Consider the following 25,851-nt stretch of genomic DNA (forward strand, 5'->3'; position numbering starts at 1 on the left):
GGCCATGAGCCCATGGAGGTGTTTTTTATTCGCAAGATCCACACAGGTGGGTTTTGGTGTGCACCCTGTCCTCGGACCTCCTGGGTGGCCTCCCCCACCCCCCCGGGGCCATTAATGGCCATTTTTGATTTATTATTTATTTATTTTTTTGGGACTGTGTGTTGCCTTGTGTGGCTCCCGTGGGCATACGCTGCATTGTGGCTGGGCACATGCAGGCTTGTCATGAATTTGGTTCAGATGCTTGGGTTTTTGTGACACACACCCCTCCTGCTTCCCGTTTCCATGGGTTTGCAAAGGGTGTGCCCAAGTGACATTGACGTACATGGTGACATTGGACTCCCATTCGATGTGTGGGCAGTCTGTAGTCAATACTGTGTATACATTCATAGTGCATATTTTTGTTGTATTGTACACTGCATGGTGTACTGATATGTGCCTCTGCATCCATCTCATCCTCCTAATTTGCAGGTCCATTTCTCATGTCTTCACAAGGCGGTCCACCTTGGAACTGGAGTCCATGTTGTAAGCAGTGCACCTACACTCTTGCGTGGCGCTAACACTGTATACGTATACTTGGAAGTGTTCGGAGTGCTGGCATCATCAGGTAGTGAGGCTAGCAAATTTTTAAGTCTGTAATGTCATGTTTAAGGTAGGTTGGAGGTTGTGTAGGTGATTGGTATTCTTGGTAAGTATTTGGTAATGTGTGTTGTAGGTCCTGCATTATTGTGAGCATTTCATGTGTGGCCATGTTTCCATTAGGGACACTGTAGCTGGTGACACTTGGGGCATGTTGTAGGGATTAATTTGTTTGCTCTTACATTGCATGACATGCCATGGTGTGTTGTGTGGCCGTGCCGGGGAGGGGTTGGGTGACATGGCACTGTTTTCATGTAGTATTTTGCAAGTGGGTATTCATTTTTGCTGCATGGAAGTGTGTCTTTTGATGACACTGCATTGGTGGTGTTTGTGTAGGTAGGGATGCACACATTGTGACACTTCCACATGAACAATCTCAGGCTGCTATGGTTCTGACAGTTGACTGTCCCTTTGTTCGTCATATTTGTCAGGTCGAGTCATCATTGCTTATCAGATGGTATGTGCCCGGGCTGTGTGCACTCCACAGGGGTGTGATTTCTATGTGAAGTAATTAGCCACCAGCTGCGTACGGGCTGCCTCACCCTGTGCTCTCTCCCCTCCCATGCGCAGCGGGCGTGCATGTGGTTGGGGATGTGGGGACACCACCATGTCCACAGCCAGGCCCCGGCGTGTTGCAACATTGTGCAGGACACATGCTGCCACTATGATCCTGCACACTACTGGGGGCGCATATAACAGCTGCCCGCCAGAACGGTCAAGGGAGCGAAAGCGTGACTTCAGCACTCCGAATGTGCGCTCCACTATGCCCCGGGTTGCAATATGGGCTGTGTTGTATCTTACCTCTGGTGGCATGATGGGGTTCCGAATTGGCGTCATCATGTGGGTGCTCAGAGGGTAGGCAGTGTCCCCTGGTGAGGAGGTGATGGGTATCATTAGTGGGGTAGTGACATAACTCTGCATCTGACATGCATGCATGTGCAGTGGCATTCATAATCACCAAGCAGCCATGTATCGCCATGCCACCCAGCTTCTACGTCCCGGCTTAGGGTAGACATTCGGTAAATTAAGCTGTCGTGGGTGGACCCTGGATAGTTGGCATATACTGAGGTGATGATTCCCTTGGCATTACATACTACCTGCACGTTGATGGAATGCCAGTGCTTGCGGTTCCTATAGATGTGCTCAGATGCCCTGGGGGGACGTAGTGCCACATGGGTGCAGTCAATGGCACCTAGCACTTTTGGGAATTGTGCCACACCGTAGAAATCGAAGGAGGAAGCCTGCCTTTCTGCAGGTGTCCTGGGCAGGTATATGTGCCTACGGACTGATGGGCGTGCAGTGATGATGTTCAAGACCTGGTGTAGGCAGCGTGACTGCGTGGCCTGTGACACCCCACCCACTATGGCACTTGTCCGCTGAAATGATCCTGTGGCCAAGAAGTGCAGTACATTGAGGACCTTCTCCAGAGGGCTGAGTGCTTGGGAGCACAGGGTGGATGATGTGAGGTCATCCTCCCACTCACTAACAGGTCGAGTATAATGTGTGGTGGAAACCTGTACCTCCCATACACCTGGTCATCAGGCCTCCCAAAAAGGCTGGTTCTGGGAGTGAAAATTCGGGCCCTCACTATCCTCCTCCTCCTCCTTTGGTAACCCACGGCCACTGCTGCTAGGAACGGTATATTCATCCTGGCGTCTGAGCTTGTTTGTTGTTTGCGAGCACTTATATGCTGCGGGGTCGACGTACGCCTGCTTCATGCTGGCGTACGTGTTTCAGGATTTGACCATTTATTTTTCGGCGCATCGTAGGCGAACGTGTGAATCATCCCACCCACCCCAGGAATACACGTAGCACGCTCTCCCAGGCCCAGTTGCGTGTGGAAGTTCACGCGCACCCCGAAATACACATACCCAGGGCAATCGCGTGTGGAACTTCCCGCGAACCCCGTAAAACACGTAGCCCGCTGGTATCGCGTGTGGAAGTTCATGCGGACCCATAATACACGTACCCTGATGGTATCGCATGGGAGACTACCCGTGCACCCCAGGAATACACGTACCCAGGCAAATCGCACGGCTGGGGGGTGGGGGTGGTGGGAGACATGAGTGGGGGCCTGGTGGAGGCTGCCCCTGCACTGCTGGGGGGTGCGGGTGATAGGGGACATGAGTGGGGGCCTGGTGGATGCTGCCCCTGCACTGCTGGGGGGTGGGGGTGATAGGGGACATGAGTGGGGGCCTGGTGGAGGGTGCCCCTGGATGCTGGGGGGTGGGGCTGGTGGGAGACATGAGTGGGGGCCTGGTGGACGCTGCCTCTGCACTGCTGCGGGGTGGGTTTGGTGGGAGACATGAGTTGGACATGAGTGGGGGCCTGGTGGAGGGTGCCCCTGGATGCTGGCGTGTGGGGGTGGTGGGAGACATGAGTGGGGGCCTGGTGGAGGCTGCCCCTGCACTGCTGGGGGGTGGGGGTGATAGGGGACATGAGTGGGGGCCTGGTGGTGGGTGCCCCTGGTGGCTGGGGGGTGGGGGTGGTGGGAGATATGAGTGGGGGCCTGGTGGAGGGTGCCCCTGCACTGCTGGGGGGTGGGGGTGATGGTAGACATGAGTGGGGGCCTGGTGGAGGGTGCCCCTGCACTGCTGGGGGGTGGGGGTGATAGGGGACATGAGTGGGGGCCTGGTGGAGGCTTCCCCTGCACTGCTGCGGGGTGGGGGTGGTGGGAGACATGAGTTGGACATGATAGGGGGCCTGGTGGAGGGTGCCCCTGGATGCTGGGGGGTGGGGGTGGTGGGAGACATGAGTGGGGTCCTGGTGGAGGCTTCCCCTGCACTGCTGCGGGGTGGGGGTGGTGGGAGACATGAGTTGGACATGATAGGGGGCCTGGTGGAGGGTGCCCCTGGATGCTGGGGGGTGGGGGTGGTGGGAGACATGAGTGGGGGCCTGGTGGTGGGTGCCCCTGGTGGCTGGGGGGTGGGGGTGGTGGGAGACATGAGTGGGGGCCTGGTGGAGGGTGCCCCTGCACTGCTGGGGGGTGGGGGTGATGGTAGACATGAGTGGGGGCCTGGTGGAGGGTGCCCCTGCACTGCTGGGGGGTGGGGGTGATAGGGGACATGAGTGGGGGCCTGGTGGAGGCTGCCCTGCACTGCTGGGAGGTGGAGGTGGTGGGAGACATGAGTGGGGGCCTGGTGGAGGGTGCCCCTGGAGGCTGGGGGGTGGGGGTGATGGTGGACATGAGTGGGGGCCTGGTGGAGGCTGCCCCTGCACTGCTGGGGGGTGGGGGTGATAGGGGACATGAGTGGGGGCCTGGTAGAGGCTGCCCCTGCACTGCTGGGGGGTGGGGGTGATAGGGGACAGGAGTGAGGGCCTGGTGGAGGGTGCCCCTGGTGGCTGGGGGGGTGGTGGGAGACATGAGTTGGGGCCTGGTGGAGGGTGCCCCTGCACTGCTGGGTGGTGGGGGTGATGGTAGACATGAGTGGGGGCCTGGTGGAGGGTGCCCCTGCACTGCTGGGGGGTGGGGGTGATGGTAGACATGAGTGGGGGCCTGGTGGAGGCTGCCCCTGCACTGCTGGGGGGTGGGGGTGATGGTAGACATGAGTGGGGGCCTGGTGGAGGGTGCCCCTGCACTGCTGGGGGGTGGGGTGGTGGTAGACATGAGTGGGGGCCTGGTGGAGGCTGCCCCTGCACTGCTGGGGGGTGGGGGTGATGGTAGACATGAGTGGGGGCCTGGTGGAGGGTGCCCCTGGTGGCTGGAGGGTGGGGGTGCTGGGAGACATGTGTTGGTGATCAGTAGTTCAAGGTGACATGTGGGTTGGCTGGTTGGCATGGCCATGGTGGATGGGTTGCCTGTGGGACATGAGCAGGGGTTCAGGGTAGTCCCCTGTGGTGTGGGCTGCCTGCAGGGGCCGTGGAGGGTGTAGAGGGAAAACCTGGGAGGACCCACACGGCCAAATCACGCGTAGTATTCCCCGGCACCACCGAAATACACGTACCCTGCTGAAATCGCGTGTGAATCTTCCCGCGCACCTCGGAATACACGTACCCAGGCCAATCACATGTGGAACTTCCCGCACACCCGAAGTACAAGTACCCAGGACAATCGCGTGTGGAACTTCCCACGCACCCCGAAGTACACGTACCCAGGCCAATCGCGTTTGGAACTTCCCTCGCACCCCGAAGTACACATACCCAGGCCAATTGCGTGTGGAACTTCCCGCGCACCCCAAAGTACACGTACCCAGGCCAATCGCGTGTGGAACTTCCCGTGCACCCCGAAACACACGTAGCCAGGCTAATCGCATGTGGAACTTCCCGCGCACCCCATAGTACACATACCCAGGCTAATCGCGTGTGGAACTTCCCGCGCACCCCGAAGTACACGTACCCAGGCCAATCGCGTGTGGAACTTCCCGCGCACCCTGAAACACCCGTACCCAGGCTAATCGCGTGTGGAACTTCCCGCGCACCCAGGAACACATGCACACACTATTTTTCACACAACGGGTGTCCGTGTTTGTCAGTACCCCTTTGCACCTCATTTGTCCTAGAGGGACACTGTATGGACCATTCATCATGGCTGTATATGGGTGCTTTTTGTTAGCGCACATTTTGGCGCACATTTTTTTCAGGCGCAGGGGCGATACCGCCTGTTTTCTTGTGGCGTACTTGTTTGGCCATGTGCACGTCTTTGACAGTGCGCTGGTTTGCCCTATTCGATTTCATGAATACGGGTTGTAGGCGAGCGTTAGGGCATTCCGCGCACTTGCCTCCTGTACTTCCCCCGTGACACCCATATTTTCACGCGTTGTACCCCATTCCGAGCGTTACGACCCGTGTTCCGCCAACTTTTGTGATGTGCACTGCGCTATGTGCGATTTCGCAGTGGCCGTGGCGCACGCTGTTGGATGACCTGTGCGCCGGTGTGCGCGGCGCACATTTTTAGCGCACATCCAATGTTTTTCTCGCGCGCGGACTTCCATGAATCGATGTGCACTGGTTTCCCTGCGATTTTCGCACTTGCACTGCGATTTTTGCACTTTTACTGCGAATCGCACGTTTGGCACATCTGCGCGGGAATTTTTGGCGCACATTAATTCCATGAATCGCCCCCTTAGGCTTTTCCCTTGGCGCCAGGTAGGTGCACCCCCACATGTGAGGTACTGTTTTCATTGGGACACCTGTGGGAATGCGAGACGGTAGGCCATGTGTTTTTGGCGGCATGTTTCGGTGGGTCAGCTGAGTGAAATGTGCGGAAAATTGGGGTCTTTTGCCACTTTTTGGATTTTGCGGGGTTTCTGGGTAATAGATTCTGGGCCGATTTGCACAAGTCAGACCTCTGCGGATTGCCATGTGTGTCCTCTTTTCGGAAATGCATGGGGTTCCCTGTTTTACTTGGTGGCTTGGACACCTTAGGCCCATACCTTTATGGTGTGCCCGTCTGGAAAAATTGTGAAATTCAGCTGTCAGAACAGACTTGGGGTAGGGATCTTTTAGGTTTTCCCCTTGGCGCCCAGGTAGGTGCCCATACACATGTGAGGTACCATTTTCATTGGGACACGTGTGGGAACGCGGGATGGTAGGCCATGTGTTGTTGGCAGCGTGTTTTGGTGGGTGAGCTGAGTGAAATGTGCAGAAAATGCATTTTTTTTGCCACATTTCGGACATTGCCAGGATTTCTGTTTAATACATTCTGAGCCGATTTGTGCATGTCAAACCTCTGCGGATTCCCACGGGTGTCCTCTATTCGGAAATGCATGGGGTATCCTGTTTTTCATGGTGGCTTGGAGACCCTAGGCCAATATCTGTATGGTGTGCCCGTCTGGAAAAATTGTGAAATTCTGCTGTCAGAACAGACTTGGGGTAGGGGTCTTTTAGGCTTTCCCCTTGGCTCCCATGTAGGTTCACCCACACATGTGAGGTTCGTTTTCATCAAGACACTTATGGGAACGCGGGATGGTAGGCCATGTGTTGTTGGTGGCATGTTTCGGTGGGTGACCCGAGTGAAATGTGTGGAAAATTGGGAATTTTTTGCCACTTTTCGGATTTTACCAGGGTTTCTGGGTAATACATTTTGGGCTGATTTGCGCTAGTCAGACCACTGTGCATTCCCACGGGTGTCCTCTTTTCAGAAATGCATGGTGGTCCGAGTTTTCCTTGGTGGCTTGGACACCGTAGGCCCAAATCTGTATGGTGTGCACATTGGTCTAAATCCTGCAATCCTGCTGTGCGAAAAGAATTGCGTTTACCAGTGTTTCAGGCTTTCCTCTTGGTACCCAGGTAGGTGCACCCACACATGTGAGTTACCGTTTTCATCAGGACACCACCTCTGGGAACGCGGGACGGTAGGCCATGTGTTGTTGGCGGTGTGTTTCGGTGGGTGAGTCGAGTGAAATATGCGGAAAATGCGTTTATTTCCCCACATTTCGGAATTTACTGGGATTTCTGGGTAATAAATTCTGGGCCGATTTGCGCAAGTCAAACCTGTGCGGATTCCCACGGGTGTCCTCTTTTCAGAAATGCATGGAGTTCCCTGTTTTCCTTGGTGGCTTGGACCCCGTAGACCCATATCTGTATTGTGTGCCCGTCTGGCAAAATTGTGAAATTCAGCTGTCAGAACAGACTTGGGGGCAGGGGTCATTTAGGCTTTCCCCTTGGCTCCAGGTAGGTGCACTGTTAGGGAGAATTCTCTGTTTAGGCTGAATTTCCTAACCTAGTGAGTCCCCCAGCAGCTTTGCTGGATTTCTGGAGTTTGTTTTTTCCATCCTGCCAAGAGTGAGACTCTTTTCTCCCACTCTTGGACGTGCATGTGTGTAATTCCTTTGAAATGTCAATGTGTTCGATGGGCTATGGGGTATTTTACTCCATAGGGTCTCATATGTTTTTCTATGTGTGTTACACCGCACCCTATGTGCCGTAACACGGGGGCGCCCTAGCGGGTCCCCCACCATAGACTCCATAACCGGGGAATGACTACTGTCTCCCCGGGCATGTAAAGTCACCATTGGCTTTACTAGACCTAAATTTACTAACAGAACAAGTACAAACCATCTTATTGTGGACGTACTAGTAGGGGTAATTCGATTACTCCTGGATCTGTTACTCGAGGGGGCACTGTCCCGTCCTCCCTTGTCGAGTTTTGGCTGGTGGCAGTGGAAACTACTTGTTATGTTCGACCCCGAGCATAACCCTATGGGACTTGTCCCATTGTTGGAGATTGATACTTTTTCTCATTTATCTCTGACGTACCACCGATCTACTTATCTTAAATAGGTTTATCGAGTGGTATTTTCTGCCAGAACTCGGTTTGTAAAATGGCGTCTGTTTCGTCTTTGTGACTCCTAAACCAAAGGTTGAGCCCTTTGTTCCACTTTTGGCGGGCCTCTGTACAGAGACCCTCCAAAGTGGTGCCATTCTGTCTGGGTTACCACAGGGGCGTGGGAGGGGGTAAAGGCACCCTGGACCGAGTTGCCTTGCCAACTCCGGTCGCACTCTGGAGTGATTGGCCCAGGTGGTGAGCCTTCCCGCTCACCACTTAGCATGTGTTGATTGACAGCTAGGCTGAATGAATGGGGGTTTTCTGCATAAAAGCAGTGCTTTTGGGACTGGATCTTCAGAAGTCGCCACAGGACCTTAGAATCCGACGAGGGTAACGCTGAGCCGACCTGCACGACGACACCTCTGGTGGAGCCCTGCGGAAACGACTCACCACTTCCCGACGACAGAGGAGATCTCCCTGCCGGAGAGTCTCTTCCCCTGACTGGTGGGAACAACCAGTCCCCTTTGCTTTTTATTCGCCTCAGGACGCAGTGGTCGAATTGCCCGTGCAGAAGCACATAGGCACCCGGATAGCCACTACCCCTGAACCGCGACCAAAAGATGGTGCCTTGTGACGGAGCACTCCGTGGCTGGTCTCTTCCCTGGTGGTGCACCGGACTTCATTTTCTTCGATGACGAGATCATCTCTACTCTTGGCAAAGACCCGACGTGCATCCACCACCAGGAACAACTGCTCCCGCCGGAGCTGCCCACCACAACAAGGTACCGTGTCCGCCTGGCTTTCCTTTTGATCGGTTCGAGTGAGGTGTCTTAATCCTCTCTGTGCCGTGGGGTCGCCTCCAAGCTTTTCTCATTCGTTGTTCTGAACTGGTTCTATCCACCGATAACAATTTGCAATACAGACTTGAATGCATCTCCACTAGAGACTTTTTGGGACATCACGCCTTGCCTCTCTCCGAGTGGGCCTGGCCTCTGAACTTTACGATCTATTGTGATCCTTGCCTTCCTGCCTTGCATTTTATCCGCTTGGATCGAACTGTGTTGATTTCGTAACCTGCCTATCTTTTTCTCTCCCGTCCTAACTAATATTCGAGTGTCATCTGGGTTGAGGTATACACCTCTGTCTGAAAATAAGTGGTACCAGTAGAACCTAGAGTTGTCGATATTGCTAGGGGGATTGTTCGTCTACTTCGTAGAGTAATTGTGTTTGATTTGTTTGCCGTGATTTGCCTTAGTGTTTTTCATAGACGTTTTGTTATAAATAAATACCTTAATATCTTTACACTAAGCCTCGTTGCGTGTTTGCTTGTCTTGCTGTGAAGAATTGCCCTATTTTTTGTACTCCACATACTGCTCAACTTTTCTTGAGAGAAGTCTGACTGCTCAGCCACAGCTACCACGTGAATCTGTGTGGTGCAGACTGCTACCAAGTGGGTTCACCGCCAACGCCTGTAGTCCTAAATCTTTTGCAGTGGTCCCAGAGGAAACTGCACAGGTTTCCGCCTAACACTGGTGTACAGCAGTGGGATTGGTATTGAGTATACAGTTTAGAGTGCTTTTCGACACTGTAGGATAACTAACCACAAAACCTTGCACAAAAAGCAACTTTCAAAAAACATGTCTACGATGGAAACTTACAGTCAAGAGTCTTTGTCAAGTGAAAATACTGAGAGTCTGCGAGCTCTCTGTAGGCAAGAGAATCTTCCTGTAAGAGGCAAGACGTTAGAACTAATCGAGAGATTGCTGGCGAACCAAAGTCTGGGTACTGGTTCAGAGGAACCAATCTCTCCAGCAACTGTAGAAAACAGTAATGGTGTTGATCTGAATCGTGATTCTGATGATAGCGATTAAGAGGCTGACGAGGACGGAGAGGCTAACGAAACTGTCTCCCCTGCTCCTCTACCTGCCTTACCAGCTGTGCCTACGGGGCCCATACCAGGTCCCACAAGTAACCCTGCTTATTTTGAACTTGAAAAAATGAAGCTCGAACTAGAATATAAACGGTTCTTGGCTCAATCTGAACGAAACCAAGAGCTCGATTTCAGACGGATGAATGCCCAGGCTGAGCAGAAGCAAGCTGAGTTAAGACTCAGAGAAATAGAACTTAATCACGAGTTAGAGATGAAAAAGTTGTCTATGGAAAATGCTTCTCTCCCCTCTGGTTCCTCTAGGAGCTCCAGTCCCAAAAGACCCCAGATGCCGAAGGAATTAGTGGGTATGTATGAACCGAGATTGGATGTGTTGGATTGGTTGAAACAGTTTGAATACAATCATGGGCTTCAGGACATCACAGGGAATGCTTTGCTCCCCTGGTTGTTCTCTAGGCTCCCTCCTGTTGCGACTGATGTGGTAATGGAGTTGGGGGAGGCGGATAAGACGGATTACGAAAGTGTGAAACTAGCTTTAATAGCTAGATTTGGGAAGACCCCTTCCCAGTATCTTAAGAGGTTTAGAACCCTCCAAAAGCATGATGGTACCCCTTGGGCTACCTGGGTGAGTGATGGGTTGAAAAACCTAGAGGGATGGATTAAGGGTTACAAAGTGAGCACTTATGAGGGTATGAGAAATCTTTTTATGTTGGAGTCTATTTATGATGCCTGTTCTCCTGAGCTCAGACAGCACTTGGCTGATTCAAAGGAATTGGATTCCAGGGAGCTAGCTAAGGCTGCTGACTTGTGGGTTGCCAACAGGGCTACTCATAAGGATTCTGGGGCAACTCAGAAAAAGGATGAGGGAAAACAGCCTAAAAAAGACTCAAAAGAGAATTTGAATAACTCACATTCCAAAGAGGGCCCCAAACAAAACCAGAAGGGTAAGCCACCGGGAAAACCACAGCAGAATAGTGTGTCTTCTGGTGCCAAACCGGAAGGAGGTCAGAACAAGCCATCATTCCAGAAAGCATTCGGTAAATGCTTTGTTTGTGGATCGACTGATCACGTGAAAGGAGATCCCAGATGTAAGGGTAAACCTTCAGGGGTCCAGCTTGTCTCCTTAGCCTTCGCTCCAGAGGAGGAAGTCCAAATGGCAAGTGGAAACTTTCTACTGCTAGCTGACAAACCCATTGGAGTCTCAGCCAGCGTTTCTTTAGTATCTCTGGGGTTGTGGGAACAACAGAATTTAGATGTCTATAATTCCATCCCCGATAATACTAAAGAGTATTATAAGGACAGTGTCCAGGTGAATGGTCAGGAGACTCCTGCCATTAGGGACACTGGGGCCAGCATAACTGTGGTGGATAAATCGTTTTTTCAGGCCGAGGATGTTGCTAAGGCACCCAAATGCCTCACCAAGTTAGCTGGAGGGCCTGTGCAGATGCTTACCCAATTACCAGTTCTCATCCAGTGTAATGACATGACTGTGAAGATACCTGTCAGCATACAGAGTGAGGTACCAGGACGCGTACTGTTGGGAAACGATTTGAAAACTCTCGGAGTTGTATCACATACTCCCAGACCTCCTAGTAAACGGTTACAGGAGCTAACCAGACCCGCAAGAGAGAGGACCATGCGCGGAACTCTCCAGGAGATAATGAAGAAAGATATCACTCCTGCTCCACTGGAATTGTCGGCCGCTGTCTCCAAGAAATCAGAAGCGAAAGGGAAACCTAAGACTTCTACCCCGAAACCAGCAGCCAGCATTCCAGTGCAGCCAACACGGACTTGCCCGCGGTTGTCCAAAGTTACACCCATAACTCCACCTCCAGCCGAAGCTGAGAGGGAGGTACAACCCTGTGTGGTAGAATTAGACTCTGAGGAAGAGCTAATGGAAGGCCAGGAACTCATTGGAGATCTGGATCCTGTTGACCATCCTGAGCTGCAGTCTTTACTGGCAGAAGGTGGACCCAACAGGACAGACTTCAGTAAGGGACAGAGAGAATGTCCAACTCTGGAAGGTCTTCGCCACCAGGCAGAAGCTCAGGCTGAAGGGCAAGAGCCTGGGAAATACAGGTTACACTGGGAAGATGGCCTCTTCTACAGTGAACCGACCGAGTCTGCACCTGGAGAATACAAACGACTTGTAGTACCCCAAGAGAACAGACCACCGTTCTTGCAGTTAGCCCACAAGATTCCTTTGGCTGGTCACTTGAGTTTCAAGAAGACTAAGGAAAGGCTCTCGCTCGACTTCTATTGGCCAAAGATAGGGGCCGAAGTAGAAAAACAATGCAGGAGCTGCCACACCTGCCAGATCTCTGGTAAGGTTGGATCCAAGAATGTGGCACCGTTAGTGCCTCTCCCAGTTGTGGGAGTCCCATTTGAGAGAGTAGGGATTGACATCGTTGGTCCCCTTGATCCTCCAACCTCCTCAGGCAACAGGTTTTTACTTGTTGTAGTAGACCATGCTACTAGGTATCCTGAGGCAATTCCTATGAGGACTGTTACTGTCATGCCTGCGCCATGGGCGCATCCATTTACGCTCAATATGGACTATTTGTTTATCATTTATTTACAACAGACTCTTGGATCCATCTATATTTACTTTGGGAACTTTATTTCCCATTTGCGAGACTTTGGTGCCTTATTATTTTTGCCAACAAACTACGCATACCATAATGCACTTGGCTTCAAGCATCGATTCCTGGCTGTTCCTATTGGTCATCAGAGGAACTACACCCCCCAGAAGCCCTAGGGATTTGCTCTGCTTCCACCAGCCCAGGAACAGAAAGGGAGGTGGCCGATTGCCTGCAGGTGTGCTTAGCCAGGTGCAACCAATTAGCCTGCCTCTGTGCTGGGCTAGGCAGTATAAAAGGCTGCTGCCTGCTGTGGCTCAGCCTCTTGCATCTGAGAGTCCTTCCTCCACCTTTCGCGTCTTCCTACGGATCTTGTATGCTGTTTACCTTCACTCCTGCTTGGACCCTGCCTTGTTGCTTGCTCCACCCTGCTGCCTCCAGCCATAGCCTTCCAGGCTCCCTGTCTCACTGCCCTGCCGGGCTCTCCACATTGCAGCCGATCACGCTCTGCTGCCTTCCAGCCTCCGCCCTTGCCCTGCCGGGCACTCCACATTGCAGCCGATCACGCTCTGCTGCCCTCCAGCCTCCGCCCTTGCCCTGCCGGGCTCTCCACATTGCAGCCGATCACACTCTGCTGCCTTCCAGCCTCCGCCCTTGCCCTGCCGGGCTCTCCACATTGCAGCCGATCACGCTCTGCTGCCTTCCAGCCTCCGCCCTTGCCCCACCGGGCTCTCCACATTTGCAGCCGATCACACTCTGCTGCCTTCCAGCCTCCGCCCTTGCCCTGCCGGGCTCTCCACATTGCAGCCGATCACGCTCTGCTGCCTTCCAGCCTCCGCCCTTGCCCTGCCGGGCTCTCCACATTGCAGCTGATCACGCTCTGCTGCCTTCCAGCCTCCGCCCTGCCCTGTGGGCTCTCTACATTGCATCTGATCACGCTCTGCTGCTTTCCAGCCTCAGCCCTTGTCTTCTGGGCTCCCTGCTCTGCAGCCTGCCTCACTCCGGCTGCCTTAGCCCTTGTCCTCTGGGCTCCCTGCTCTGCAGCCTACCTCACTCTGGCTACCTACAGCCCTTGTCCTCTGGGCCTTCCTACTTTGCAGCTTATCACGCTCCGCTGCCTACTACCTACCTTTTCCGCTGGGTTCTCGGCCTAGCAGCCCTCTACAGTCCTCTGCTACCTTCTACGTTCAGCGGCCATGTCCCTCAGAGTTCACTCCTTACTGCCCGGCCCTTATGGGATCCTTGCCCTGCAGTCTGCTTTACTCTGCTGCCCTAAGCCCTTTTCCTCTGGGCTTTCTACCTTACAGTCCTACTCCTGTGGGCTTACTCATTGCTTTCCTGCTCCTCTGAGCTCTCAACCTTGTTCCTTACTGTCCTCTGCTATCCTATCCTGTTACACGACTTTCCCTTCATTTCCTTCTGCTAGTTTGCTATCACCTCCTTTCCTGGATTTGTCTGTAGTATCTTCTCTTGTACTGTTTGTAGACCCTTTTGTACAGAGCTTGACTGTTGGTTCCCATCAGTCAACCTCTGCCCCTTCCCTTGTCTCGTTTCTACATTACAGACACTCATAGCTGCTGTTCCAAGTCATGAGCAAACAGCGTGGGCCTCTGTTATAGCAAACTGTGCAGAAGGCTAGAGTATTTCCAAGGTTCGTGGAATACTCTTTCCCTATATCTGCATACACCCCAAGAGAGTATTCATTCTGTATCTTTTCCCTTGCTACTCTTGCCTACTCTTCGTTCTCTTTCCTTTCCGCTGTGTGTGTTCTTATCTGTCCTCTTTATTTGGCACAACCACCCAAACCCTTTCTGGGTGTCCTGTGCCACTCTTAATAGAGTGCCATCCCTGACAGTTACAGCTCCGGCTGTGGCTAAGGCCCTCCTTCGTATTTTTACTAGGGTCGGATTTCCTAAGGAAGTAATCTCTGACAGGGGGTCAAACTTTATGTCCCACTACATGAAATTCATGTGGAAAACCTGTGGAGTTACTTACAAGTTCTCAACAGCTTACCACCCACAAACCAATGGGTTGGTAGAACGGTTCAACCGAACCATGAAGAGCATGATAGGTGCTTTAGAAGAACCCCTTAAGCGTAAGTGGGACCTTCTACTGCCATGCCTTCTCTTTGCTTATAGAGAAGTCCCTCAGGAGGGAGTAGGTTACTCTCCCTTCAAACTACTCTATGGTCATCCCGTCAGAGATCCATTGGCCCTGATTAAGGAGGGGTTGGAGAGTGCTCCTTCCCCCAAGCCAGTCAGAGTGACTGACTACGTGATAGGTCTCTGGAGGAGAATGTCGCACATGATGACGGAAGCAAGCGATAACTTGAAAGCTGGACAAGCATTGGTCAAGCACTGGCACGATCAAAAGGCTAACATGGTTGAGTTTGCTCAAGATCAGCTCGTTCTCGTTATGATCCAAACAAGGCAGAGGGTCTTGCAAGATAAGTGGATGGGACCCTTCCGAGTAGTGGGTAAACTCGGAGAGGTTAACTATCTGGTGGACTTGGGCAATCCCAAGGAGGCTCCGACAGTCTTTCACACCAACCGACTTAAAGCGTATGTCTCGCGACCTGATGTAGGAGCGTTGCTTCTAGCGTAATCCGAGGAAGAAGAAGGGAGTGAAGCTCTTCCGGATCTCCTCAGAGGCTTACCTTTAGATGAAAAAATTGAAGGAGTGAATCTCTCCTCCAATCTGACACCCGAGCAACAAGAAGAGTGCAAATCTATGTTGAATCAGTTTGCCTCCCTGTTCTTGCTTTCACCAGACTTGACCCCTTGGGGCCAGCACGACATACTCACTGGTGACTGTCTGCCAGTCAAAAGCAGAGGATGCCGCATGTCAGAAAACGTACGAACCCACATCAAAGGCGAGGTCAGCAAGATGCTCGATCTCGGGGTAATAGAGCCCTCTACTAGTCCATGGTCTAGCCCAGTTGTGTTAGTACCAAAGGCCGGATCTAAAGAGCTTAGATTCTGCGTGGACTATAGAGCTCTGAATGCAGTCACCAAGACTGATGCCCACCCTTTGCCAAGAACAGATGAGTTGGTGGATAAACTTGGCGCCGACAAGTTCCTCAGCACATTTGACTTGACGTAAGGCTATTGGCAAATAGCCCTGATAGACCATGCCAAGGAGAAAACTGCATTTTCTACCCCCGTTGGATTATACCAGTTTAAGGTAATGCCTTTCGGACTGAAGAATGCACCTGCTACGTTTCAACGGATGGTAAACCAGGTTCTAAATGGGATGGAGGACTTCTGCATGGCATACTTGGATGACATCGCAGTGTTCAGCAATTCCTGGGAAGAACATGTAACCCACCTGAGAGATGTTTTGCAGGCTCTTGGATGAGCCAATCTGACCATAAAGGCAAGCAAATGCCAAATTGGACAGAGTAAGGTAGTCTATCTTGGGCATGAGGTAGGCGGTGGAGAAATAAAGCCTTTGCTCAGTAAGATTGAAGCTGTGCAAAATTGGACAACACCGACTACTCAAACCCAGGTGAGAGCCTTCCTAGGCCTCACTGGGTATTACAGGAATTTCATAGAGAACTATGGGTCCATAGCTTCTCCACTGAATGTCATCTCCTCGCCCAAATTTCCTAAAAAGGTTAAATGGAACGAGGAGTGCCATCAGGCTTTTGAAAACCTGAAAAAGGCTCTTTGCCAAGCCCCAGTACTCAGAGCTCCTGATTACCGCCAACACTTCATTGTGCAGACAGATGCTTCAAATGTAGGAATAGGTGCCATACTCAGTCAACTGGATGGGAAAGGTAGGGAGCACCCCGTTTGCTTCATCAGCCGCAAGCTGAAGGATCCTGAAACAAGGTGGGCAACAATCGAAAGAGAGTGCTTTGCTATCGTGTGGGCTCTGAAGAAGTTTAGGCCGTACTTGTATGGTTCTACTTTCGTCATTCAGACTGACCACCAACCCTTGAGATGGTTAATGCAAATGAAAGGGGAAAACCCAAAACTACTGAGATGGTCGATCTGCCTGCAAGGCTTTGATTTCACCATTGAGCACAGGTCAGGGTGTCACCACCAAAACGCTGATGGTCTCTCTAGGATGTATGTCATTGACAAGAGGTATGAGATTCTTCCAGGAGAGGATTACATCCTCCTGTCCCTTAGTCTGGGGGGGGGGGGGCAAGTGTTAGGGAGAATTCTCTGTTTAGGCTGAATTTCCTAACCTAGTGAGTCCCCCAGCAGCTTTGCTGGATTTCTGGAGTTTGTTTTTTTCCATCCTGCCAAGAGTCAGACTCTTTTCTCCCACTCTTGGACGTTTATGTGTGTAATTCCTTTGAAATGTCAATTTGTTCGATGGGCTATGGGGTCTTTTACTCCATAGGGTCTCATATGTTTTTCTATGTGTGTTACACCGCACCCTATGTGCCGTAACACGGGGGCGCCCTAGCGGGTCCCCCACCATAGACTCCATACCCGGGGACTGACTACTGTCTCCCCGGGCATGTAAAGTCACCATTGGCTTTACTAGACCTAAATTTACTAACAGAACTAGTACAAACCATCTTATTGTGGACGTACTAGCAGGGGAAATTCGATTACTCCTGGATCTGTTACTCGAGGGAGCACTGTCCCGTCCCCCCTCGTTGAGTTTTGGCTGGTGGCAGTGGAAACTACTTGTTATGTTCGACCCCGAGCATAACCCTATGGGACTCGTCCCATTGTTGGAGATTGATGCTTTTTCTCATTTATCTCTGACGTACCACCGATCTACTTATCTTAAATAGGTTTATCGAGTGGTATTTTCTGCCAGAACTGGGTTTGTAAAATGGCGTCTGTGTTCGTCTCTGTGACTCCTAAACCAAAGGTTGAGCCCTTTGTTCCACTTTTGGCGGGCCTCTGTACAGAGACCCTCCAAAGTGGTGCCATTCTGTCTGGGTTACCACAGGGGTGTGGGAAGGGGTTTAGGCACCCTGGACCGAGTTGCCTTGCCAACTACGGTCGCACTCTGGAGTGATTGGCCCAGGTGGTGAGCCTTCCCGCTCACCACTTAGCATGTGTTGATTGACAGCTAGGCTGAATGAATGGGGGTTTTCTGCATAAAAGCAGGGCTTTTGGGACTGGATCTTCAGAAGTCGCCACAGGACCTTAGAATCCGACGAGGGTAACGCTGAGCCGACCTGCACGACGACACCTCCGGTGGAGCCCTGCGGAAACGACTCACCACTTCCCAACGACAGAGGAGATCTCCCTGCTGGAGAGTCTCTTCCCCTGACTGGTGGGAACAACCAGTCCCCTTTGCTTTTTATTCGCCTCAGGACGCAGTGGTCGAATTGCCCATGCAGAAGCACATAGGCAACAGGATAGCCACTACCCCTGAACCGCGACCAAAAGGTGGTGCCTTGTGACGGAGCACTCCGCGGCTGGTCTCTTCCCTGGTGGTGCACCGGACTTCATTTTCTTCGACGACGAGATCATCTCTACTCTTGGCAAAGACCCGATGTGCATCCACCACCAGGAACAACTGCCCCCGCCGGAGCTGCCCTCCACAACAAGGTACCGTGTCCGCCTGGCTTCCATTTCGATCGGTTCGAGTGAGGTGTCTTAATCCTCTCAGTTCCGTGGGGTCGCCTCCAAGCTTTTCTCATTCGTTGTTCTGAACTGGTTCTATCCACCGATAACAATTTGCAATACAGACTTGAATGCATCTCCACTACAGACTTTTTGGGACATCGCGCCTTGCCTCTCTCCGAGTGGGCCTGGCCTCTGAACTTTATGATCTATTGTGATTCTTGCCTTCCTGCCTTGCATTTTATGCGATTGGATCGAACTGTGTTGATTTCTTAACCTACCTATCTTTTTCTCTCCCGTCCTAACTAATATTCGAGTGTCATCTGGGTTGAGGTATACACCTCTGTCTGAAAATAAGTGGTACCAGTAGAACCTAGAGTTGTCGATATTGCTAGGGGGATTGATCGTCTACTTCGTAGAGTAATTGTGTTTGATTTGTTTGCCGTGATTTGCCTTAGTGTTTTTCATAGACATTTTGTTATAAATAAATACCTTAATATCTTTACACTAAGCCTCGTTGCGTGTTTGCTTGTCTTGCTGTGAAGAATTGCCCTATTTTTTGTACTCCACATACTGCTCAACTTTTCTTGAGAGAAGTCTGACTGCTCAGCCACAGCTACCACGTGAATCTGTGTGGTGCAGACTGCTACCAAGTGGGTTCACCGCCAACGCCTGTAGTCCTAAATCTTTTGCAGTGGTCCCAGAGGGAACTGCACAGGTTTCCGCCTAACATGCACCCACACATGTGAGGTACTGTTTTCATTGGGACACCTGTGGGAACGCGGGACGGTAGGCCATGTGTTGTTGGCGGCGTGTTTCGGTGGGTCAGCCGAGTGAAATGTGCAGACAATTGTTTTTTTTGCACTTTTTGGATTTTGCCGCGGTTTTTGGGTAATAGATTCTGGGCCGATTTGCACAAGTCAGACCACAGCGGATTGCCATGTGTGTCCTCTTTTCAGAAATGCATGGGGTTCTCTGTTTTCCTTGGTGGCTTGGACACCCTAGGCCCATATCTGTATGGTGTGTCGGTCTTGAAAAATTGTGAAATTCAGCTGTCAGAACAGACTTGGCGGTAGGGGTCTTTTAGGCTTTCCCCTTGGCTCCCAGGTAAGTGCACCCACACATGTGAGGTTCGTTTTCATCAGGATACCTGTGGGAACACGGGATGGTAAGCCATGTGTAGTTGGCAGCGTGTTTCGGTGGGTGACCCAAGTGAAATGTGCGGAAAATGTGTTTTTCTTGCCACTTTTCGGACTTTACTGGGGTTTCTGGGTAATACATTCTGGGCCGATTTGCGCAAGTCAGACATCTGTTGATTCCCACGGGTGTCCTATTTTCAGAAATGCATGGTGGTCCGAGTTTTTCTTGGTGGCTTAGACACCCTAGGCCCAAATCTGTATGGTGTGCACATTAGTCAAAATCCGGCAATCCTGCTGTGCGAAAAGAGTTGCGGTTACCAGTGTTTTAGGCTTTCCTCTTGGTGCCCTGGTAGGTACACCCACACATGTGAGGTACCGTTTTCATCGGGACACCACCTGTGGGAACGCGGTACGGTAGGCCATGTGTTGTTGGCGGTGTGTTTCGGTGGGTGAGTCGAGTGAAATGTGCGGAAAATGCATTTATTTCACCACATTTCAGACTTTACTGGGATTTCTGGGTAATAAATTCTGGGCCGATTTACGCAAGTCAGAACTCTGTGGATTCCCACGGGTGTCCTCTTTTCATAAATGCATGGAGTTCCCTGTTTTCCTTGGTGGCTTGGACAACCTAGGCCCATATCTGTATTGTGTGCGCGTCTGGAAAAATTGTGAAATTCAGCTGTCAGAACAGACTTGGGGGTAGGGGTCATTTAGGCTTTCCACTTGGCGCCAGATAGGTGCACCCACACATGTGAGGTACTGTTTTCATCGGGACACCTGTGGGAATATGGGACGGTAGGACATGTTTTGTTGGCAGCGAGTTTCGGTGGGTCAGCTGAGTAAAATGTGCAGAAAATTAGGGTTTTTTGCCACTTTTTGGATTTTGTGGGTTTCTGTGTAATAGATTCTGGGCCGATTTGCACAAATCAGACCTCTGCAGATTGCCATGTGAGTCCTCTTTTTGGAAATGCACGGGGTTCTCTGTTTTCCTTGGTGGCTAGGACACCCTAGGCCCATATCTGTATGGTGTGCCCATCTGGAAAAACTGTGAAATTCAGCTGTCAGAACAGACTTGGGGGTAGGGGTCTTTTGGTTTTCCCCTTGGCGCCCAGGTAGGTGCACCCACACATGTGAGGTACCATTTTCATTGGGACACAGGTGGGAACTCAGGACGGTAAGCCATGTGTTGTTGGCGGCGTGTTTTGGTGGGTGAGCTGAGTGAAATGTGCGGAAAATGATTTTTTTTGCCACATTTCGGATATTGCCGGGATTTCTGGTTAATAAATTCTGGGCCGATTTGCGCAAGTCAAACCTCTGCAGTTTCCCACTGGTGACCTCTATTTGGAAATGCATGGAGTATCCTGTTTTTCATGGTGGCTTGGACACCCTAGGCCCATATCTGTATGGTGTGCCCGTCTGGAAAAATTGTGAAATTCTGCTGTCAGAACAGACTTGGGGTAGGGGTCTTTTAGGCTTTCCCCTTGGCTTCCAGGTAGGTTCACCCACACATGTGAGGTTCGTTTTCATCAAGACACTTATGGGAACGCGGGACGGTAGGCCATGTGTTGTTGGTGGCATGTTTCGGAGGGTGACCCGAGTGAAATGTGTGGAAAATTGGGAATTTTTTGCCACTTTTCGGATTTTACCAGGGTTTCTGGGTAATACATTCTGGGCCGATTTGCGCAAGTCAGACCTCTGTGCATTCCCATGGGTGTCCTCTTTTCAGAAATGCATGGTTGTCCGAGTTTTCCTTGGTGGCTTGGACACCCTAGGCCCAAATCCGTATGGTGTGCACATTAGTCTAAATCCTGCAATCCTGCTGTGCTGCTGTGCGAAAAGAATTGCGGTTACCAGTGTTTCAGGCTTTCCTCTTGTTGCCCAGGTAGGTGCACCCACACATGTGAGGTACCGTTTTCATCAGGACACCACCTCTGGGAACGCGGGACGGTAGGCCATGTGTTGTTGGCGTTGTGTTTCGGTGGGTGAGTCGAGTGAAATGTGCGGAAAATGCGTTTATTTCGCCACATTTCGGACTTTACTGGGATTTCTGGGTAATAAATTCTGGGCCGATTTGCGCAAGTCCCACGGGTGTCCTCTTTTCAGAAATGCATGGAGTTCCCTGTTTTCCTTGGTGGCTTGGACCCCCTAGACCCATATCTGTATTGTGTGCCCGTCTGCAAAATTGTGAAATTCAGCTGTCAGAACAGACTTGGGGGTAGGGGTCATTTAGGCTTTCCCCTTGGCTCCAGGTAGGTGCACCCACACACCCCCACATGTGAGGTACTGTTTTCATCGGGACAACTGTGGGAACACGGGACGGTAGGCCATGTGTTGTTGGCGGCATGTTTCGGTGGGTCAACCGAGTGAAATGTGCAGACAATTGGTTTTTTTTGCACTTTTTGGATTTTGCCGGGGTTTCTGGGTAATAGATTCTGGGCCGATTTGCACAAGTCAGACCACTGCGGATTGCCATGTGTGTCCTCTTTTCAGAAATGCATGGGGTTCTCTGTTTTCCTTGGTGGCTTGGACACCCTAGGCCTATATCTGTATGGTGTGTCTGTCTGGAAAAATTGTGAAATTCAGCTGTCAGAACAGACTTGGGGATAGGGGTCTTTTAGGCTTTCCCCTTGGCTCCCAGGTAGGTGCACCCACACATGTGAGGTTCGTTTTCATCAGGATACCTGTGGGAACGCGGGATGGTAAGCCATCTGTAGTTGGCAGCGTGTTTCGGTGGGTGACCCGAGTGAAATGTGCGGAAAATGTGTTTTTCTTGCCACTTTTTCAGACTTTACTGGGGTTTCTGGGTAATACGTTCTGGGCCGATTTGCGCAAGTCAGACCTCTGTGGATTCCCACAGGTGTCCTCTTTTCAGAAATGCATGGTGGTCCGAGTTTTCCTTGGTGGCTTGGACACCCTAGGCCCAAATCTGTATGGAGTGCACATTAGTAAAAATCTGGCAATCCTGCTGTGCGAAAAAAGAGTTGCGGTTACCAGTGTTTAAGGCTTTCCTCTTGGTGCCCTGGTAGGTACACCCACACATGTGAGGTACCGTTTTCATCGGGACACCACCTGTGGGAACGCGGGATGGTAGGCCATGTGTTGTTGGCGGTGTGTTTCGGTGGGTGAGTCGAGTGAAATGTGCAGAAAATGCATTTATTTCACCACATTTCAGATTTTACTGGGATTTCTGGGTAATAAATTCTGGGCCGATTTACGCAAGTCAGACCTCTGTGGATTCCCACGGGTGTCCTCTTTTCAGAAATGCATGGAGTTCCCTGTTTTCCTTGGTGGCTTGGACAACCTAGGCCCATATCTGTATTGTGTGCCTGTCTGGAAAAATTGTGAAATTCAGCTGTCAGAACAGACTTGGGGGTAGGGGTCATTTAGGCTTTCCCCTTGGCGCCAGATAGGTGCACCCACACATGTGAGGTACTGTTTTCATCGGGACACCTGTGGGAATGTGGGACGGTTGGCCATGTTTTGTTGGCAGCGTGTTTCGGTGGGTCAGCTGAGTAAAATGTGCAGAAAATTGGGGTTTTTTGCCACTTTTTGGATTTTGTGGGTTTCTGGGTAATAGATTCTGGGCCGATTTGCACAAGTCAGACCTCTGCAGATTGCCATGTGAGTCCTCTTTTTGGAAATGCACAGGGTTCTCTGTTTTCCTTGGTGGCTAGGACACCCTAGGCCCATATCTGTATGGTGTGCCCATCTGGAAAAACTGTGAAATTCAGCTGTCAGAACAGACTTGGGGGTAGGGGTCTTTTGGTTTTCCCCTTGGCGCCCAGGTAGGTGCACCCACACATGTGAGGTACCATTTTCATTGGGACACAGGTGGGAACTCAGGACGGTAAGCCATGTGTTTTTGGCGGCGTGTTTTGGTGGGTGAGCTGAGTGAAATGTGCGGAAAATGATTTTTTTTGCCACATTTCGGATATTGCCGGGATTTCTGGTTAATAAATTCTGGGCCGATTTGCGCAAGTCAAACCTCTGCGGTTTCCCACTGGTGACCTCTATTCGGAAATGCATGGAGTATTCTGTTTTTCATGGTGGCTTGCACACCCTAGGCCCATATCTGTATGGTGTGCCCGTCTGGAAAAATTGTGAAATTCTGCTGTCAGAACAGACTTGGGGTAGGAGTCTTTTAGGCTTTCCCCTTGGCTTCCAGGTAGGTTCACCCACACATGTGAGATTCGTTTTCATCAAGACACTTATGGGAACGCGGGACGGTAAGCCATGTGTTGTTGGTGGCATGTTTCGGAAGGTGACCCGAGTGAAATGTGTGGAAAATTGGGAATTTTTTGCCACTTTTCGGATTTTACCAGGGTTTCTGGGTAATACATTCTGGGCCGATTTGCGCAAGTCAGACCTCTGTGCATTCCCATGGGTGTCCTCTTTTCATAAATGCATGGTGGTCCGAGTTTATTTGGTGGCTTGGACACCCTAGGCCCAAATCTGTATGGTGTGCACATTAGTCTAAATCCTGCAATCCTGCTGTGCTGCTGTGCGAAAAGAATTGCGGTTACCAGTGTTTCAGGCTTTCCTCTTGTTGCCCAGGTAGGTGCACCCACACATGTGAGGTACCGTTTTCATCAGGACACCACCTCTGGGAACGCGGGACGGTAGGCCATGTGTTGTTGGCGTTGTGTTTCGGTGGGTGAGTCGAGTGAAATGTGCGGAAAATGCGTTTATTTCGCCACATTTCGGACTTTACTGGGATTTCTGGGTAATAAATTCTGGGCCGATTTGCGCAAGTCCCACGGGTGTCCTCTTTTCAGAAATGCATGGAGTTCCCTGTTTTCCTTGGTGGCTTGGACCCCCTAGACCCATATCTGTATTGTGTGCCCGTCTGCAAAATTGTGAAATTCAGCTGTCAGAACAGACTTGGGGGTAGGGGTCATTTAGGCTTTTCCCTTGGCTCCAGGTAGGTGCACCCACACACCCCCACATGTGAGGTACTGTTTTCATCGGGACACCTGTGGGAACACGGGACGGTAGGCCATGTGTTGTTGGCGGCATGTTTCGGTGGGTCAGCCGAGTATAATGTGCAGACAATTGTTTTTTTTGCACTTTTTGGATTTTGCCGGGGTTTCTGGGTAATAGATTCTGGGCCGATTTGCACAAGTCAGACCACTGCGGATTGCCATGTGTGTCCTCTTTTCAGAAATGCATGGGGTTCTCTGTTTTCCTTGGTGGCTTGGACACCCTAGGCCCATATCTGTATGGTGTGTCTGTCTGGAAAAATTGTGAAATTCAGCTGTCAGAACAGACTTGGGGGTAGGGGTCTTTCAGGCTTTCCCCTTGGCTCCCAGGTAGGTGCACCCACACATGTGAGGTTTGTTTTCATCAGGATACCTGTGGGAACGCGGGATGGTAAGCCATCTGTAGTTGGCAGCGTGTTTCGGTGGGTGACCCGAGTGAAATGTGCGGAAAATGTGTTTTTTTGCCACTTTTTCAGACTTTACTGGGGTTTCTGGGTAATACGTTCTGGGCCGATTTGGGCAAGTCAGACCTCTGTGGATTCCCACGGGTGTCCTCTTTTCAGAAATGCACTGAGTTCCCTGTTTTCCTTGGTGGCTTGGACAACCTAGGCCCATATCTGTATTGTGTGCCTGTCTGGAAAAATTGTGAAATTCAGCTGTCAGAACAGACTTGTGGGTAGGGGTCATTTAGGCTTTCCCCTTGGCGCCAGATAGGTGCACCCACACATGTGAGGTACTGTTTTCATTGGGACACCTGTGGGAATGTGGGACGGTAGGCCATGTTTTGTTGGCAGCGTGTTTCGGTGGGTCAGCTGAGTAAAATGTGCAGAAAATTGGGGTTTTTTGCCACTTTTTGGATTTTGTGGGTTTCTGGGTAATAGATTCTGGGCCGATTTGCACAAGTCAGACCTCTGCAGATTGCCATGTGAGTCCTCATTTTGGAAATGCACAGGGTTCTCTGTTTTCCTTGGTGGCTAGGAAACCCTAGGCCCATATCTGTATGGTGTGCCCGTCTGGAAAAATTGTGAAATTCAGCTGTCAGAACAGACTTGGGGATAGGGGTCTTTTGGTTTTCCCCTTGGCGCCCAGGTAGGTGCACCCACACATGTGAGGTACCATTTTCATTGGGACACAGGTGGGAACGCGGGACGGTAAGCCATGTGTTGTTGGCAGCGTGTTTTGGTGGGTGAGCTGAGTGAAATGTGTGGAAAATGATTTATTTTGCCACATTTCGGATATTGCCAGGATTTCTGGTTAATAAATTCAGGGCCGATTTGCGCAAGTCAAACCTTTGCAGTTTCCCACTGGTGACCTCTATTCGGAAATGCATGGAGTATCCTGTTTTTCATGGTGGCTTGGACACCCTAGGCCCATATCTGTATGGTGTGCCCGTCTGGAAAAATTGTGAAATTCCGCTGTCAGAACAGACTTGGGGTAGGGGTCTTTTAAGCTTTCCCCTTGGCTCCCAGGTAGGTGCACCCACACATGTGAGGTTCTTTTTCATCAAGACACCTATGGGAACGTGGGACAGTAGGCCATGTGTTGTTGGTGGCGTGTTTCGGTAGGTGACCCGAGTGAAATATGTGGAAAATTGTTTTTTTTGTGCCATTTTTCGGATTTTACCCGGATTTCTGGGTAATACATTCTGGGCCGATTTGCGCAAGACAGACCTCTGTGCATTCCCACGGGTGTCCTCTTTTCAGAAATGCATGGTGGTCCGAGTTTTCGTTGGTGGCTTGGACAACCTAGGCCCAAATCTGTATGGTGTGCACATTAGTCTAAATCCTGCAATCCTGCTGTGCGAAAAGAATTGCGGTTACCAGTGTTTCAGGCTTTCCTCTTGGTGCCCAGGCAGGTGCACCCACACATGTGAGGTACCGTTT

This window comes from Ambystoma mexicanum, chromosome 10, assembly GCF_040938575.1.
Source record: "Ambystoma mexicanum isolate Mex_15411 chromosome 10, UKY_AmexF1_1, whole genome shotgun sequence".
NCBI classification, from domain to species: Eukaryota; Metazoa; Chordata; class Amphibia; order Caudata; family Ambystomatidae; genus Ambystoma; species Ambystoma mexicanum.